Raw genomic sequence first — 20,075 nt, 5'->3', positions numbered from 1 at the left:
CTGTTTTTTTCTCCTTTATATGAAATACAAAATGTGCTATTGTTCTAGCCCTGAAACAGGGACAATCTGACTGTGATATGTCAAAAACAGCCCTGACCTTTCAGTGAGACAAGACCCCCTAAAGCACTGTGCCAGCAGCATGCTCTCTCTGACAACTCTGTTTTGATGTCATATTTATTGCAGTAATCAGAATAAAGTTAGGACACCTTATATACCAATTAATGGGGCTACTGCAACTTTACTGACAGGTGGCGTTTGCAGCTGACAGTTCACTCTAAATGGATCCCTATCAGAGGAGGCTGGTGGAAGGAGCTATAGGAGGACGGGGTCATTGTAATGGCTGGAATGGAATGGTGTCAAACACATCAAATATATGGAAACATCATGTTTGGAAACCACATGAAAATACGTCTGACTCCATTCCAGCCATTACAATGAGCCTGTCCTTCTATAGTTCCTCCCACCGGTTGCCTCTGATCCCTATACAGTATGTACAAAGAAGGATGGATAACTGAGTGCCTGTATCGCAGCTCCTTGTCTATACCAGAGAGCACAGTAGCCTATACTATAGTGTGACGCAGTACTGTCCCTCCACATGGTGGCTGTATCGAGCTGTCATTGTTTTATTATTCTATAGATGGGCCAGCAATGACCTTCTGGAAGCTGTCTGAGAGAGGAAGGGCCACAGCCTCACCACCTTCCATTTCAAAGACCGTTTACTGGCCAGTCTCTCAAATGACATGAAGTGTTGACTGTAATCCACTCTAGATGAGATCATTTGCCTACACTAAATACATCAACCAAATCAAATTTTATTAGTCACATGCGCCGAATACAACAGGTGTAGAGCTTAAAGTGAAATGCTTACTTACGAGCACCCAACCAACAGTGCCGTTTCAAAAAATATGAATAAGAGATAAAAGTAACAAGTAATTAAAGCAGTAGTAAAAAATAACAATATATACAGGGGGGTGGCGGTACAGAGTCAATGTGCAAGGGCACTGGTTAGTTGAGGTAGTATGTAGATGTAGGTAGAGTTAAAGTGACTATGCATAGATTACAACAGAGAATGGCAGTGGTGGGGGGGGGGGGGGGAAATGCGAGTAGTCTGGGTAGCCATTTGACAAGATGTTCAGGTGTCTTATGACTTGGGGGTAGAAGCTGTTTAGAAGCCTCTTGGACCTAGACTTGGCGCTCTGGTACCGCTTGCCGTGTGGTAGCAGAGAGAACAGTCTATGACTAGGGTGGCTGGAGTCTTTGACAATTTGTAGGGCCTTCCTCTGACACCACCTGGTATAGAGGTCCTGGATGACAGGAAGCTTGGCTCCAGTGATGTACTGGGCCGTTCGCGCTACCCTCTGTAGTGCCTTGCGGTCGGAGGCCGAGCAGTTGCCATATCAGATGCAACCATGCTCTCAATGGTGTAGCTGTAGAACCTTTTGAGGACCTGAGGACCCATACCAAATGTGTTCAGTCTCCTGAGGGGGAATAGGTTTTGTTGTGCCCGCTTCACGACTGCCATGGTGTGCTTGGACCATGTTAGTTTGTTGGTGATGTGGACACCAAGGAACTTGAAGCTGTCAACCTGCTCCACTGCAGCCCTGTCGATGAGAATGGTGGCGTGCTTGGTCCTCTTTTTCCTGTAGTCCACAATCATCATCTCCTTTGTCTTGATCACGTTGAGGGAGAGGTTGTAATCCTGGCACCACACGGCCAGGTCTCTGACCTCCCTATAGGCTGTCTCGTTGTTGTCGGTAATCAGGCCTACTGTTGTGTCATCAGCAAATTTAATGATGGTGTTGGAGTCGTGCCTGGCCACTCAGTCATGAGTGAGTGAGGAATGTATATTCTCTCTTGGAGCATCAGGGAGCCTAGTGGTTAGAACGTTTGGCCAGTAACTGAAAAGTTGCTGGATCGAATCCCGAGCTGACAAGGTCAAAAATATGTCGTTCCGCCCCTGAACAAGGCAGTCCCATAAGACTTACCTCGTTGGCTCAGCCACTGTTCTCCGGTAGGCTGTCATTGTAAATAAGAATTTGTTCTTAACTGACTAGGTTCAAATAAAATTCCTGTTAGACTTGCCTGTCTGATAACTAAACTATTGTAAACAGTAGTGTAATGCCACAGTTTTCTGTCCCAGCTCTTTGGTGTGAATATGTTCACAGAATTTACTGAGGTTGAATTTGAATTGGTTTACTAAAACCCCTACAGAGAACAGCTGAGGCCAGTCGTGATCCTCTGTCCAGTGCTGACCACTTTGTCTGCATGTCCCTTGGGTAACATTTGCATTTCAATTGGGTATTGATCTTTCCACATTGATCATTCTCCACCTAGAGGACTAGATCCAGCACTAGGTGGTTATCTCAGACTTGTTGTTGTGTTGCCATGTGAAGGGCCAGTGATAATTCATGATGTTGGAACTTCCCAAAGTCTGTTATCTTAGTTTCCTTTCAGATGATTGGTATAATTTTTAGGCAAGTCAGTGACGGGCTAGGAATGACGGTTAACTGACGGTTAACTGCCAGATTTTTACCTTGTTAGTTCGGGATTGGATCTAGCAATCTTTTGGTTACTGGCCCAACGCTCTAACCACTAGGCTACCTGCCACCCCATGATGTATTATGTGGCATGACTCAGAGTAGTGTCTCCCCATATCATTTGTTTAAACAAAACAAGAAAACTGAGGTATCAAATATACTCTGGGAGTAAGAATTTAGTCAATATCTCTGTTATAATTTTGATCTCATTTGAAGTATTGTATTTCTGAGTCTGTCTGGAGAGGTATAATACTATTAGCCTAAGACTACACAATGACATCTTTACTCTCATTCCCAAAATACGAGGGGATATGAGATTTCCTAACCTGTGCTTCAGTGAAGTAGCAAAATTGTCTTGCGGCGAATCTCACACTTTACAATACCAACATGACTTGCAAGTCATTGCAGCTTAATGACTGCTCCAATCCTGCAGTGGCATCGTGAGAGAGAGTGATGTAGAGCCATTATTTCCATTTACCACTTGAGGGAGCGGTAACCATGAAAATCTACTCAACACAAGGTAATGGCACATATAGGCTCAGGGAATTCACCCATGAGAGGGGCCAATCATCAATGGCACATAATTACAAAACACTCCTAAAATCTTGAATAGCAGACATGATGCAGTGGTGAGCCACAATAATCTGTCATTCAGGTTCCAGAAAGCTAATATTTACATTTCAGCAGACACTTCTATCAAGACAGACTTACAGGAGCAATTAGGGTAAAGCACCTTGCTCAAGGGCACATTTTTCACCTAGTCAGCTCCGGGATTCAAACCAGCAACCTTTTGGTTACTGGGCCAACACTCTTAACTGCTTGGCTACCTGCCACCCTATCTCTGTAATGCAAGTCTTTACTGAATAAGAAGTATGTATACGTTTTGTCTCATGTTTTCAAGGAGGCTATTTCAGGCCGTCGGTCTTATCCCCTATGACACAGCTCCAGTATAGTGTGTCTGTGTGTGTTACCCAAGTGAGACATGACAAGTTCTACCTGGAGAGAGAACTGAGATGGGAGCTTTGGGGTTCTGAGGCTTACTGTAGCCTACATCTCACAGGAAACCGAGGATACTTAGCCCCGTGCAATATGTCATGTCAGATGCACAAAATTATTGGAATACTGCAGACCTGTTCCAACACAACCTGCTATCAGATGGATTTCCATTAGAATATTAGCTGGGCCTTGAATGATTAATAAGCAGGTTCTAGATGAAAATCTGGGGGACTCCTGTGTCTGTTAATTGTACTCCCAATACGTTTCTGTCAGGTTTTCCTTTAGCATTTCCTGAAACAGCAACAAAAAAAGGCATTTCTGAATGGGTAAGGGTGCGGCTTACATATCAAGAAGACTCCTTCCTTTTGTAGATAAGACAAGTGCTTTAACTCTCAGTTGAATGTAACGTGAGTGTTTTTCTGGGCTTAGTGGGCTCAACGGACAGGTGATTACCGTATTTTCTGGAGTGTGAAGCAGTCTGTAGAAGACTCAAAGCTTCTAGGCCCAGTCCATTAGGGCCCATTCTAGTGACAATGGCCCAATCTATCTGGGGGCAGATAAATCACAAGCAGTGGGGCAGAGAGTAGGTTAAATCTCTCACAGCTTTTGTTGTGACTAGAATTCATCAGACAGAAAGTGACCGTGAAGATGTACTGGATCTGCAGTCAACATTCGCGTTCATTGCTCGTATATTTAAAACACAGATAGTGTGAAGCTTCCGTTTTAATTGTATCAGTAATTTGCTAGTCTGATTGTTTCTGTCTGTACATTGAGTTTTTTTTAGCGTGACAAAGACCCCCTAGTGGGCCGCTTTGGTATTGACCCTCGCCACACAAGTAGTTTTAGCTTTCTCTGAGAAGCATTTGCATGTTATTTCTTTGGTAGATGTGCTGTGTTTGCCTTTCTTTTTCATGGTGGTTATTTGTGGATATGGTTTAGGCCCTCAAGGGATTATTTCTAAATGAAGTTGAATAGAGGAAAGAAGGTTCTCCATCATCTCTGCATTCAACTATCTTGTCTGGAGACTTTATCTACCCAACATAGCCATAGATAAAAGAGACTGTCATTAAAATATAACATCGTCAAACAGGGAGCCACTTCATTGTTCATGTTTGTCATATATTTTTGTCTGGGAGGGGAGATGGCAGACGTAAACAGAACGGGGCAGGGGGGCAGCCTCCAATCAGATACACCTCTGCAGACTTGCATGTCGCCTCAGTCCAAAGTCAATTATGCAGCCTGCTCTGCTCTCTTCACATTTTCTGCCTGGCTGCTGATTCAAAGAGGGGCCCTATTCTCCGCCAGAAGGAATCAAAGTGTGAGATAATCTGAGGGGACTTCTGTGAAATTCGATGACTGAAGAGGGACCGGGACTTTAAGCCACTCCAATTGGAGGTTACGGTTCTGGCCAACTCATCACAGCTCACCTGGACAGGTCAGTAATTGTGGGCAGACGGCCATCCCTGGCGACTCGCCTGAGACCCCCACATGACTGTCACTCAGCAGTCACCTCATATAGAGCTCTTCATCTCCACTCCTCATCCTCTGTCATCCATTTATTACCCTCCGTCCTACTCCGTCGATCCTAACGCCCGAGGAAGATCCAACCGGGACCTATCTAGAACCCTCCCCTGCAAGGAAGGAAGAGAGAGGGGGAGGCTGTGAAATTGAGATCAGATTTCCAAGCCAGATATTTGCTAACTTTGCAACACGGTGAAAATAGATTTTTTTTTACATTTTAATGCTACACAAAGAAAAGATGAGAAAGAAGGTGTGTATAAGGGGTCTCTGCATGACAGAGGGCATTAGTATTCCACGTAGCAGGGCCAGGGTCAGCCTGTCTTCCCCACGACGAAGCTGCATTAACAGACTGTCTGTAGGAGAAACCTCAGGAGACATGAACAACACTGGTCTTACCTGGCCCTGCATGTGAATGAAGTTGGATTCTCCCCACGCTGCCACGAACGACAGGGTGCTCTTACATTCACCAGCAGTAACCCAGCAAAAAGCACCTGCCGCATAAATGCAAAACACAGGAGATTAGAGGGGCAGGATGGGATTGGGGATGTGCTGGCTTGACAAAGTTTCAGATTTAGAGAGCACATTTGCATAAAATGACTGACTGCCATAGAAGGTTTAGGTGGATGGACTGTAGCATTGATTTCTTATTCAAACCCAAGACTGTTGGGAATATATGATGAAAGAATGGCCAGCAGCCAACAGTGAGAGCGGAAAAGTGAATAATTTCATGGTACTTAGTACACGTTGTACGACCCCTTTTTGCCCATGGTCCATTACAGTAGGTAGTGATGGAGGATGTATTTCTATCCATGTACACTTACATAGTATTCTAAACAAGTCAATAATATCATGCCCTTAATGTACTTATTAAATCGTTTGCCAAAATACCACTTTATTTGAGCTTTAAGATTTAGAAGATCAGAGAGATCAGATGAGGCCCCTAATATTTGTTTTTTTAATAAAAAATGCTGATCTTGTGTGGCTAAATTCTCTCTCTCTCTCTCCTCCTTCCCTGTTTCTCTCTCCCTCTCTCCTCCTTCCCTGTTTCTCTCTCTCCTCCTTCCCTCTTTCTCTCTCTCTCTCCTCCTTCCCTCTTTCTCTCTCTCTCTCTCCTCCTTCCCTCTTTCTCTCTCCCTCTCTCCTCCTTCCCTCTTTCTCTCTCCCTCTCTCCTCCTTCCCTGTTTCTCTCTCTCCTCCTTCCCTCTCTCTCTCTCTCCTCCTTCCCTGTTTCTCTCTCCCTCTCTCCTCCTTCCCTGTTTCTCTCTCCCTTTCTCCTCCTTCCCTGTTTCTCTCTCCCTTTCTCCTCCTTCCCTGTTTCTCTCTCCCTTTCTCCACCTTCCCTGTTTCTCTCTCCCTTTCTCCACCTTCCCTGTTTCTCTCCCTTTCTCCTCCTTCCCTCTTTCTCTCTCATCCTTCCCTGTTTCTCTCTCCTACTTCCCTGTTTCTCTCTCCCTTTCTCCTCCTTCCCTCTTTCTCTCTCCCTCTCCTCCTTCCCTCTTTCTCTCTCTCCCTCTCCTCCTTCCCTCTTTCTCTCTCCTCCTTCCCTCTTTCTCTCTCCTCCTTCCCTCTTTCTCTCTCCCTCTCTCCTCCTCCCCTGTTTCTCTCTCCCTTTCTCCTCCTTCCCTCTTTCGCTCTCCTCCTTCCCTGTTTCTCTCCCGCTCTCCTCCTTCCCTGTTTCTCTCTCCCTTTCTCCACCTTCCCTCTTTCTCTCTCCTCCTTCCCTCTTTCTCTCTCCCTTTCTCCTCCTTCCCTCTCTCTCTCCTCCTCCCCTGTTTCTCTCTCCCTTTCTCCTCCCCTCTTTCTCTCTCCTCCTTCCCTCTTTCTCTCTCCTCCTTCCCTCTTTCTCTCTCCCGCTCTCCTCCTTCCCTGTTTCTCTCTCCCTTTCTCCACCTTCCCTGTTTCTCTCTCCCTTTCTCCTCCTTCCCTCTTTCTCTCTCATCCTTCCCTGTTTCTCTCCCCCTCTCCTACTTCCCTGTTTCTCTCCCGCTCTCCTCCTTCCCTGTTTCTCTCTCCCTCTCTCCTACTTCCCTGTTTCTCTCTCCCTCTCTCCTACTTCCCTGTTTCTCTCTCTCCCGCTCTCCTCCTTCACTGTTTCTCTCTCCCTCTCTCCTCCTTCCCTGTTTCTCTCTCCCTCTCTCCTCCTTCCCTGTTTCTCTCTCCCTCTCTCCTCCTTCCCTGTTTCTCTCTCCCTCTCTCCTCCTTCCCTGTTTCTCTCTCCTCCTTCCGTTTCTCTCTCCCTTTCTCCTCCTTCCCTCTTTCTCTCTCCTCCTTCCCTGTTTCTCTCTCCCTCTCTCCTACTTCCCTGTTTCTCTCTCCCTTTCTCCTCCTTCCCTCTTTCTCTCTCTCCCTCTCTCCTACTTCCCTGTTTCTCTCCCTTTCTCCTCCTTCCCTCTTTCTCTCTCCTCCTTCCCTGTTTCTCTCTCCCTCTCTCCTACTTCCCTGTTTCTCTCTCCCTTTCTCCTCCTTCCCTCTTTCTCTCTCTCCCTCTCTCCTCCTTCCCTCTTTCTCTCTCCTCCTCTCCTCCTTCCCTGTTTCTCTCTCCTCCTCTCCTGTTTCTCTCTCCCTCTCTCCTACTTCACTGTTTCTCTCTCCCTCTCTCCTCCTTCCCTGTTTCTCTCTCCCTCTCTCCTCCTTCCCTGTTTCTCTCTCCCTCTCTCCTCCTTCCCTGTTTCTCTCTCCCTCTCTCCTCCTTCCCTGTTTCTCTCTCCCTCTCTCCTCCTTCCCTGTTTCTCTCTCCCTCTCTCCTCCTTCCCTGTTTCTCTCTCCCTCTCTCCTCCTTCCCTGTTTCTCTCCCTCTCTCCTCCTTCCCTGTTTCTCTCTCCCTCTCTCCTTCCCTGTTTCTCTCTCCCTCTCTCCTCCCCTGTTTCTCTCTCCCTCTCTCCTCCTTCCCTGTTTCTCTCCTCCTTCCGTTTCTCTCTCCCTTTCTCCTCCTTCCCTCTTTCTCTCTCCTCCTTCCCTGTTTCTCTCCCTTTCTCATCCTTCCCTCTTTCTCTCTCCTCCTTCCCTTTCTCTCTCCCTCTCTCCTACTTCCCTGTTTCTCTCCCTTTCTCATCCTTCCCTCTTTCTCTCCCTCTCTCCTCCTTCCCTCTTTCTCTCTCCTCCTTCCCTCTTTCTCTCTCCTCCTTCCCTCTTTCTCTCTCCTCTTTCTCTCTCCTCCTTCCCTCTTTCTCTCTCCTCCTTCCCTCTTTCTCTCTCCCTCTCTCCTCCTTCCCTGTTTCTCTCTTTCTCTCTCCCCATTCCACTTCCTTCTCTGTCAACATTGTTTCAAAATTCAAAGCAGAAGACGCCTAATTTGAATGATCTTGCAAGGGGGCCTAATACTTTTTTGCAAATCCTTTGCTTTTAACGAAAAACGCTGTGCATTGAGTGGAAAGCTTTTAATACTGCTCTGACGTTGACTTGCTTTCTCAGTATTTGAGTGATCCCTAAAGCAGCAGCATATCACTCTGTCCCTAATGACATTGCCATGGACTTCAGTTTATGCATGGTGAATAACCCCTCTATAATATCCTATTTTCAAAATGTCCTGCTAAAGTTTCAATGTGCCCTTCAAAAGTAAACTTTTGTCAGTCCAGTTTTACATCAATATTTGAGTGTCTTTTTGGAAGATGGTATAGTTTGTTGACACTGTAGTGTAGGTGGGGCTCTCTTGCTGTTGATAATCCTGATGATACTTTCACACCGCGACTGTGATTGTGATGCATTTCTCATGCCTACCTTATGGTAAGAGAGGTGTAGTGAGGTAATATCTGATATGTGTATATTATATACACACCTCACATGCGACCCATAAGACTATGCACTTAGCCTATTAGATGTATTTATCTGACTCCATAAAGAGGATTTAGAAATATGCACAAAACTATAGTTGAGTTACAGTAATAGGCAATCAAGAAAGGTCTAAGAATTTTCTTTCAAAGGCAAATGGATTGATTTAACATTATAAAATGAATTATTACATTGTACAAGGCATAAGCTTAAGTTACAAAGCATTAGCAAGCATTACAAGGCATTATCTAGGCATGAAGATCCTAGAGTTACCAAAGCCAAGCATGAACATAACAGGCCTACTCAAGCCGAAGGCCTGGGCAGGATACAGGATAAGAGGCAGAATAAATGCATTTAAATTCCATTTATAACATTTGAAGGTGTGACTCTTTCAAACCAAAACCAACCACCATTGATCAATTAAACGATACCCAAGTTACAGTAACCTGATCACCCAGGCCCAATCTCCACAGGATGTCACAGCATCGAAAGGCTTGTGTGTGGGATGAGACAGTGGAGATAATGCAGAATTGCTAAAGACGATAAAACCCTTTGCATAGACCAGTTCGAGTTCACCCTGTCCAGATACAAGTTACCACAGAGATCGTACATCCATATAGATAGCATCAGAGTTATCCCCAGGGGACAAGTTTTAGATAGATACCAGACATGGAAGCAATCGCATCACGAACATACATTTAAATAATCAGTCCTCTGGTTACTGTAACAGAGAGATACATGTTGGCACTTCAGAGAGGGAAGGGCTGACTAGTCCTTGGGCATTGTCTTTTTTGTTTTGCTGGGCCTTTTGCCATGCGGCCGGAGGTGACAGATAGCACATAAATTAGGGACGCGTCTATAGAGGCACTTAACAGAAATTGATGGTCTATGCTCTTGCATAGTTTATTGATTCATTATGACATGAGTAATGGGCAGTAACTTATGGCAGAACATATTACAGTCTCATCTGGGATCTGTTGCTACAGTATCATGGATATCATTACCTTTTTGGGTTACATTGAAACCGTTGTCAATTTATGGTTCATTGCTTTATGTGTCTTCCAGCCTCCAAGACAGTGTAATAAGGTATTTGCATATTGCACCTTTGACCTGGGAGAGCCTTGTGTTTTTTGACTGCATGCTGTGAAAACTCCTCGTTATCCATCTTCCCTCTTCATACCAGCAGATCAAGACCAGCCTCGCCAGTGAAGAACTGTGTATCAGTTCTTTAACAGTAAATTGCCTGTCTTGCAAAGTTGTATTTTAAAACAGCTTGTTGGGATAAAATAAAATGAAAAATTCCCAGGACCACAAATACAAATTCCATCTAGACACCGTTGTCCTAGAGCACACAAACTATACATACCTCGGCCTAAACATCAGCGCCACAGGTAACTTCCATAAAGCTGTGAACAATCTGAGAGACAAGGCAAGAAGGGCCTTCTATGCCATCAAAGGGAACATAACATTTAACATACCAATTAGGATCTGGCTAAAAATACTCAAATCAGTTAAAGAACCCATTGCCCTTTATGGTTGTGAGGTCTGGGGTCCGCTCACCAATCAAGGATTCACAAAATGGGACAAACATCAAATTGAGACTCTGTATGCAGAATTCTGCAAAAAATATCCTCTGTGTACAATGTAAAAAACAAATAATGCATGCAGAGCAGAATTAGGCCATTACCCACTAATGATTAAAATCCAGAAAAGAGCTGTTAAATTCTACAACCACCTAAAAGGAAGCAATTCACAAACCTTCCTTAACAAAGCCATCACCTACAGAGAAATAAACCTGGAGAAGAGCCCCCTAAGCAAGCTAGTCCTGGGGCTCTTCACAGACACAAACAGACCCCACAGAGACACAGGACAGCAACAAAATTAGACCAACCAAATCATGAGAAAACAAAAAAATGATTACTTGACACAATGGACAGAATTTACAACAAAAAAACAGCAAACTAGAATGCTATTTGGCCCTAAACAGAGAGTACACAGTGGCAGAACAGCTGACCACTGTGACTGACCCTAAGTTAAGGAAATCTTTGACTATGTACAGACTCAGTGAACATAGCCTTGCTATTGAGAAAGGCCGCCATAGGCAGACATGGCTCTCAAGATGTGCACACTGCCCACAAAATTAGGTGGAAACTGAGCTGCACTTCCTAACCTCCTGCCAAATGTATGACCATATTAGAGACACATATTTCCCTCAGATTACACAGACCCACAAATCATTTGAAAATAATCTATTGGGGGAAATACCACAGTAGCAAGACGTGTGACCTGCAACCAGTGAAGAACAAACAACATTGTAAATACAACCTGTATGTTTTTTTTTATTTTACCTTTATTTAACCAGGCAAGTCAGTTGGGAACAAATTCTTATTTTCAATGACGGCCTAGAAACAGTGGGTTAACTGCTTGTTCAGGGGCAGAACAACAGCTCGGGGGTTTGAACTTGCAACCTTCTGGTTCCTAGTCCAACTCTCTAACCACTAGGCTACCTTGGCACCCTATTTATTTGCCCTTTTGTACTCTAACTATTTGCACATCATTACAACATTGTATATAGACATAATATGACATTTGAAAAGTCTATATTATTTTGGAACTTTTGTAAATGTAATGTTTACTGTACATTTTTTATTGTTTATTTCACTTTTGTTTTATCTATTTCACTTGCTTTGGCAATGTAAACATATGTTTCCCATGCCAATAAGACCCTTAAATTGATATTAAAATATATTATTGAGGGAGATAGAGAGAGGAGGGGGAGACTCGTAGAAGTTGTGTGGCCAACACTCAATGCCAACTATTGAATTTGAGATTTACCACACACTGAGTATGTCTGGATGTGTGCTGCATAGAATCTATTGAGAGATAGCTGATTTCTGTTCAGAAAAAGGAAAGCATGATTCTATCAGTTTAATCTCAAAAGGAGAAAGAGGCATACATAGAAACGCCTTACAATGCATTCTGTGTTAAGACCAGTGGTTCATTTGTATCACCTTGTGGAATGGTGATCTAATTCTAGATGTAGTAGCTGTGCTCATTTGAAGACACGTCTGGGGGAGTTTATCTGAAAAACAATTAAAGACGGGACAGGTTCAGTAGAACATCTGTCAGTCTTTAGGAGTTACATTACATGTCTTCGTCTTGTCTTGTCGTGTCCTGTATATATATATTTACAACTTTTTTCACATACATTTTATTTTTATTTTCCATCAACTCATCTTCAAAACACTCTCCTGCAACCCGCCTCACCAATTTATATTTATAAAAAAGTATTATTTACCTCAAATCTGTAATCCTCCAAGAAGCTAGCCAGAAACTCCAAGAAGCTAGCCTGAAACTAGCCAGAAGCTAATCCAGAAGCTAATCAGAAGCTAGTTCAGAAGCTAGTTAGCTCCTTTACTGGCAAATCGTTAATATTTAGCTAACCACGGTTTGTGGTCATCAGCTATCCTTTAGCTCGAAAATCTATCGCCAGTTCTGTACGGCGCAGCGCGGCTCGGAACGGAACATACCGGACCAATTTTTCTCTCCATGTCCCTGGATTTCAACTGCTCTCTGGACATTCATACCCGGATCTCACAGCTAGCCAGCTCCGTCAATCACTCCTGAGTTCCATCAAACACTCCTGGGCTGCAGTCACCTATCCGGACCCGTTTTACTGCCTACGCGGAGCCCCACCGGGCCTTCACAACTGGACTGCCGACGTTATCTACCCGAAGGAGATCCGGCTGGCTCCTCCGTCGCGCCGTTACCTGAACGCCCATCTGCGGCCTGCTAACCGTTAGCAGCCGGTAAGACAGCTATCTGAATAGACAAATCGGACAATTTATTTATTTTATTATTATTATTATTATTGTTGTTTTCTTGGGCCTCTATAACTAGATCTATTGTTTTTATTTTTGTTGTTGTGTGATTTGGATTAATCCCCTCTACCACACGGAACCCCACTAATCTACTGACGGAACGCAAGAGGTGGCTAACAACAGACCTCCATCCTATGCTAGCTTGCTACCGATGGCCTGGCTAGCTGTCTAAATCACCAACCAACCTCTCCACTCACTGGACCCTTTTGATCACTCGACTAAGCATGCCTCTCCTTAATGTCAATATGTCTTGTCCATTGCTGTTCTGGTTAGTGTTTATTGGCTTATTTCACTGTAGAGCCTCTAGTCCTGCTCACTATACCTTATCCAACATATTAGTTCCACCACCCACACATGCAATGACATCTCCTGGTTTCAATGATGTTTCTAGAGACAATATCTCTCTCTTCATCACTCAATACCTAGGTTTACCTCCACTGTATTCACATCCTACCATACATTTGTCTGTACATTATACCTTGATGCTATTTTATCGCCCTCAGAAACCTCCTTTTACTCTATGTTCCAGACGTTCTAGACGACCAATTCTCATAGCTTTTACCCGTACCCTTATTCTACTCCTCCTATGTTCCTCTGGCGATGTAGAGGTGAATCCAGGCCCTGCAGTGCCTAGCTCCACTCCTATTCCCCAGGCGCTCTCTTTTGACGACTTCTGTAACCGTAATAGCCTTGGTTTATTGCATGTTAACATTAGAAGCCTCCTCCCTAAGTTTGTTCTATTCACTGCTTTAGCACACTCTGCCAACCCGGATGTTCTAGCTGTGTCTGAATCCTGGCTTAGGAAGACCACCAAAAATTCAGAAATTTTAATTCAAAACTACAACATTTTCAGATAAGATAGAACTGCCAAAGGGGGCGGTGTTGCAATCTACTGCAAAGATAGCCTGCAGAGTTCTGTCCTACTATCCAGGTCTGTACCCAAACCATTTTAACTTCTACTTTTAAAAATCCACCTCTCTAAAAACAAGTCTCTCACCGTTGCCGCCTGCTATAGACCACCCTCTGCCCCCAGCTGTGCGCTGGACACCATATGTGAACTGATTGCCCCCCCATCTATCTTCAGAGTTCGTGCTGCTAGGCGACCTAAACTGGAACATGCTTAACACCCCAGCCATCCTACAATCTAAACTTGATGCCCTCAATCTCACACAAATTATCAATGAACCTACCAGGTACCTCCCCAAAGCCTTAATAGATATCACCCTCATAGATATCATCCTAACCAACTTCCCCTCTAAATACACCTCTGCTGTCTTCAACCGATCCCTGCCTCATTGCTTGCATCCGTAATGGGTCAACGGTCAAACGACCTCCACTCATCACTGTAAAACGCTCCCTGAAACACTTCTGCGAGCAGGCCTTTCTAATCGACCTGGCCGGGGTATCCTGGAAGGATATTGATCTCATCCCGTCAGTAGAGGATGCCTGGATATTTTTTTTAAATGCCTTCCTAACCATCTTAAATAAACATGCCCCATTCAAGAAATTTAGAACCAGGAACAGATATAGCCCTTGGTTCTCCCCAGACCTGACTGCCCTTTACCAACACAAAAACATCCTATGGCGTTCTGCATTAGCATCGAACAGCCCCTGTGATATGCAGCTGTTCAGGGAAGCTAGAAACCATTATACACAGGCAGTTAGAAAACCCAAGGCTAGCTTTTTCAAGCAGAAATTTGCTTCCTGCAACACTAACTCAAAAAAGTTCTGGGACACTGTAAAGTCCATGGAGAATAAGAACACCTCCTCCCAGCTGCCCACTGCACTGAAGATAGGAAACACTGTCACCACTGATAAATCCACCATAATTGAGAATTTCAATAAGCATTTTTCTACGGCTGGCCATGCTTTCCACCTGGCTACTCCTACCCCGGACAACAGCACTGCACCCCCAACAGCAACTCGCCCAAGCCGTCCCCATTTCTCCTTCTCCCAAATCCATTCAGCTGATGTTCTGAAAGAGCTGCAAAATCTGGACCCCTACAAATCAGCCGGGCTAGACAATCTGGACAATCTAAAATTATCTGCCGAAATTGTTGCCACCCCTATTACTAGCCTGTTCAACCTCTCTTTCGTGTCGTCTGAGATTCCCAAAGATTGGAAAGCAGCTGCGGTCATCCCCCTCTTCAAAGGGGGGGACACTCTTGACCCAAACTGCTACAGACCTATATCTATCCTACCGTGCCTTTCTAAGGTCTTCGAAAGCCAAGTCAACAAACAGATTACCGACCATTTCGAATCTCACCATACCTTCTCTGCTATGCAATCTGGTTTCAGAGCTGGTCATGGGTGCACCTCAGCCACGCTCAAGGTCCTAAACGATATCTTAACCGCCATCGATAAGAAACATTACTGTGCAGCCGTATTCATTGATCTGGCCAAGGCTTTCGACTCTGTCAATCACAACATCCTCAATGGCAGACTCGACAGCCTTGGTTTCTCAAATGATTGCATTGCCTGGTTCACCAACTACTTCTCTGATAGAGTTCAGTGTGTCAAATCGGAGGGTCTGCTGTCCGGACCTCTGGCAGTCTCTATGGGGGTGCCACAGGGTCACGACACCATTCTGTATACTTCCGGCCCTTCTTTGGACACTGTGTTAACAACCCTCCAGGCAAGCTTCAATGCCATACAACTCTCCTTCCGTGGCCTCCAATTGCTCTTAAATACAAGTAAAACTAAATGCATGCTCTTCAACTGATCGCTACCTGCACCTACCCGCCTGTCCAACATCACTACTCTGGACGGCTCTGACTTAGTATTTGTAGTTGTCCACGTATTCTTAGGTGTCTGGTTAGACTGTAAACTCTCCTTCCAGACCCATATCAAACATCTCCTATCCAAAGTTAAATCTAGAATTGGCTTCCTATTTCGCAACAAAGCATCCTTCACTCATGCTGCCAAACATACCCTTGTAAAACTGACCATCCTACCAATCCTAGACTTTGGCGATGTCATTTACAAAATAGCCTCCAATACCCTACTCAACAAATTGGATGCAGTCTATCACAGTGCAATCCGTTTTGTCACCAAAGCCCCATATACTACCCACCATTGCGACCTGTTGGACTAGTAACCGGAAGATTGCAAGTTCAAATCCCTGAGCTGACAAGGTACAAATCTGTCGTTCTGCCCCTGAACCGGCAGTTAACCCACTAGGCCGTCATTGATAATAAGAATTTGTTCTTAACTGACTTGCCTAGTTAAATAAAGGTAAAATAGTGGTCTCTGACTTGTGGTCAAGACTCGCTTATGTGGAATAAATGTATTCTTCCTCCTCTTTTCAATTGAATGTCATTGAGAACAGAAAGGTTTCATTTTTTCTTTTTTTTGTTGCAAACATCCTTTTTGAATTGAAATGTAATCCAATAAGTAATCATGTAGTTTTTCAAAAGTATCTGAAATCTGATTACAATCCAGGCTGTAACACAACCAGCCGTGATTGGGTGTCCCATAGGGCGGTGCACAGCGTCGTCTTGGTTTGGCCGGTGTAGGCCGTCATTGTAAATAAGAATTTGTCCTTAACTGACTTGCCTAGTTAAAGAAAGGTTAAATAAAATAAAAATTTAAAACAATATTTTTGCTGGTGATGTAAAGAAAAACAAAAAAAGTAATCAGATTACATGTAACTTTTTACAGGTAATCAGTTACTCCTCAACCATGGATATAATACTGTATGATACATTGCCAAAATGTGTTGCTACATTGCCCATGCATATTTTCCCCTTAATGGTAAACGCCAGAATGAGTGGTAGCCAATCACACAATGGTGTGGCATCTGTCCAGAGATAGTGTGAAGAGATAAGCTTTCCTGAGGAAGGAAGATAGCCAGAGGTAGACGAAGATGGATCTGTCTTATATACCCAAATGTGAAAGGTTGATTTAAGAAGTTCTGGGATAATTAAGCCTGAATTCAGTGCCTCTTCTACTTCCAGAATTCTTTCATTTGTGAACTTAAGAGACACAAACACCCTAACATTCTGAGCCAAATCTCTGTTCCACCCTCAAGGTGGCCATGTGATGAACAGCATGTTTTAATTGTGATGAAGAAGGAATGCACCTGTCCGTTTATAGTTGACAAGCTGCTTGGTCATGAAAATCAAAGCAATCTAGCAACCATTGTCTTACGTCAGATGGCGTCACTCCTTTTTGACGCTTGTCCCTGCAGGCGGAATCAAGGCGCTATCTGACTTAAGACAATGCCTAGCTACAACATCAAATCAAATCGTATTTGTCACATGCACCGAATACAACAGGTGTAGATCTTACCGTGAAACACTTACCTACAAGCCCTAGTGGCGCAGCGGTCTAAGGCACTGCATCTCAATGCAAGAGGTGTCACTACAGTCCCTGGTTTGTATCCAAGCTGTATCACATCTGGTCATGATTGGTAGTCCCATAGGACGGTACATAATTGGCCCAGCGTCGTCTGGGTTTGGCCGGTGTATGGCGTCATTGTAAATAAGAACTGACTTGCCTAGTTAAATTGATAAACAAAACAAAAAAACAGCAGTTCAAGAAATAGAGTTAAGAAAATATTTACAAAGTACAAAATAAAATAAAAAGGAACACAATAAAATGACATAACAATAACGAGGCTGTATATTGTAACGGTTTTGACTTGAGGTTATTATTTATAGGGGTGCCAGGTAGGTTGTGCCTACCAGAGAAAACATTGGTTTCTCCTTTTAGTTTGGGTGGGAATGAGTCCCATCTGGTCCGTCAAGTCTACACCAATACAAAGGACTTATGTAAAAGTCAGGATGGAAATAAACTTTTCATAAACCCTTAAAACATTGGAAAGAACTTCAAAAACAACTATATTATTTTGCGTGGGTTGTATTAACAACATCAATGATTACACACACATATAATAATATAACACAATGAGTTCTGGTTCCTCCAGAAATGTCCTGTACCTCGGGCCTAAAAAGAGTCCAGCCCGGTAAAGGAGTTCAGTGAACTCAAGTGACTTTTGTCACGCAATGTTTGTCCGTTCATTCAAGTGTAGCGTAAACCCAGTATTAATCATACAATCAATATAACAATTATTTTACCACAGAACTCTAAAGCGTATCAACTCTTACTAAGTCCTCAACTACAACTAACTACATAAATCATCACCGTATACATGACATCAAAACAAATGAAATACCGTATACAAAAAGGTGGTAGTCAGTCGGTCAGTCAGACAATCCAATCCGCCAATAGATCTCCAGCGGAGAAAGACCACGAAGAACGGAGAGGTGTAGTCCACGGACGCAAAGAGTGGATCCGATCCTGGGTAAACTCTATTAGGCTACAAAACACACGTTTAACGGCAACAAAACAAACGGAATAGAAAAGCTTCGGAACTGAGGGTTGAACACATCCTCATTCACGTCTCCATCACAACCCCACTTTTGCGCAGCTGATGCTGGCTATTTAATTGGGAATTAAAGAGAAAGCACCCTATTGGAAGGAGAAGCACTGAGACGGTTCAGAAAAATTCAGGGCCGTCACAATATGGGTACCGAGTCAATGTGCAGGTTAGTTGAGGTCATTTATACATGTAGGTAGGGGTAAAGTGACTGCATAGATAATAAACAGCGGGGATCAATGTAAATAGTCCAGTGGCCATTTGATTAATTATTTAGCATCTTGGGGGTAGAAGCTGCCTTTTGGACCTAGACTTGGGCGCTCCAGTACCGCTTGCCGTGCGGTAACAAAGAGAACAGTCTATGGCCTCTGACACTGCCTAGTATATACACCACCGTTCAAAGGTTTGGGGTCACTTAGAAATGTCCCTGTTTTTGAAAGAAAATCACATTTTTTTGTCCATTAAAATAACATCAAATTGATCAGAAATACAGTGTAGACATTGTTAATGTTGTAAATGACTATTGTAGCTGGAAACGACTGATTTTCTATGGAACATCTACATAGGCGTACAAAGGCCCATTATCAGCAACCATCACTCCTGTGTTCCAGTGGCACGCTGTGTTAGCTAATCCAAGTTTAGATAGTACACGCAAAACACCAATTCTCAACGTCAACAGTGAAGAGGTGACTCCGGGATACAGGCCTTCTGGGCAGAGTTCCTATGTCCTCTTTTCTATTTATTCGCAGTCTGAGATACGGCTTTTTCTTTGCAACTCTGCCTAGAAGGCCAGCATCCTGGAGTCGCCTCTTTACTGTTGACGTTGAGACTGGTGTTTTGCGGGTACTATTTAATGAAGCAGCCAGTTGAGGACTTGTGAGGCATCTGTTTCTCAAACTAGACACTCTGATGTACTTGTTCTCTTGCTCAGTTGTGCACCGGGGCCTCCCACTCCTCTTTCTATTCTGGTTAGAACCAGTTTGCGGGGTTCTGTGAAGGGAGTAGTACACTGCGTTGTTCGAGATCTTCAGGTTCTTGGAAATTTCTCACATGGAATAGCCATTTCCCAGAACAAGAATAGCCTGACGGGATTCAGAAGAAAGTTCTTTGTTTCTGGCCATTTTGAGCCTGTAATCGAACCCACAAATGCTGACGCTCCAGATACTCAACTAGTCTAAAGAAGGCCAGTTTTATTGCTTCTTTAATCATAACAGTTTTCATAATTCAAAATGGTTTTCTAATGATAAATTAGCATTTTAAAATTATAAACTTGGATTAGCCAACACAACCTGCCATTGGAACACAGGAGTGATGGTTGCTGATAATGGGCCTCCATATGCCATATTCCATAAAAAAATCTGACGTTTCCAGCGACAATAGTCATTTACAACATTAACAATATCTACACTGTATTTCTGATCAATTTGATGTTATTTTAGTGGACAAAAAATTCGAAGAGACCCCAAACTTTAGAACCGTAGTGTAGGTCCTGGATGGCAGAAAGCTTGGCCCCAGTGAAGTATTGGGCCGTACACACTACCCTCTGTAGTGCCTTACAGTCAGATGCCGAGCAGTTGCCATATCAGGTGTTGATGCAACCAGTCAGGATGGTCTTGATGGTGCAGCTATAGAACATTTTGAGGATCTGGGGATTCATGACAAATCTTTTCAGTCTCCTGAGGGGGAAAATGTGTTTTCGTGCCCCCTCTCACAGCTGTATTGGTTGTTGGACCATAGTTTGTTGGTGATGTGAACACCAAGGAACTTGAAACTCTCGACATGCTCCACTACAGCCCCGTCAATGTTAATGGGGGCCTGTTCGGCCCTCCTTTTCCTGTAGTCCACGATCATCTCCTTTGTCTTGCTCACATTGAGGGAGAGGTTGTTGTCCTGGCACCACACTGCCCGGTCTCTGATCTCCTTCCTATAGGCTGTCTCATCATTGTCGGTGATTGTTGTATCGTCACTGTTGTATCGTCAGCAAACTTAATG

At 43.9% G+C, this 20,075-nt stretch overlaps 1 long non-coding RNA gene across 1 annotated transcript; it reads right to left on the bottom strand.

Annotated features, from left to right (window-relative positions):
* Positions 1–4,631: 4,631 nt before the first annotated feature.
* On the bottom strand, positions 4,632–18,122 carry LOC116374482 (uncharacterized). Its single transcript, XR_004210449.1, has 4 exons — positions 17,880–18,122; positions 17,008–17,201; positions 5,451–5,545; positions 4,632–5,164 (listed from the first exon to the last, which is right to left on the bottom strand). It is a non-coding gene; the product is annotated as an uncharacterized LOC116374482 (long non-coding RNA).
* Between the last annotated feature and the right edge of the window lie 1,953 nt (positions 18,123–20,075).

The sequence above is a fragment of the Oncorhynchus kisutch genome, linkage group LG6 (assembly GCF_002021735.2).
Source record: "Oncorhynchus kisutch isolate 150728-3 linkage group LG6, Okis_V2, whole genome shotgun sequence".
Classification (NCBI taxonomy): Eukaryota; Metazoa; Chordata; class Actinopteri; order Salmoniformes; family Salmonidae; genus Oncorhynchus; species Oncorhynchus kisutch.
This window is presented reverse-complemented; position numbering and strand designations above follow the sequence as displayed.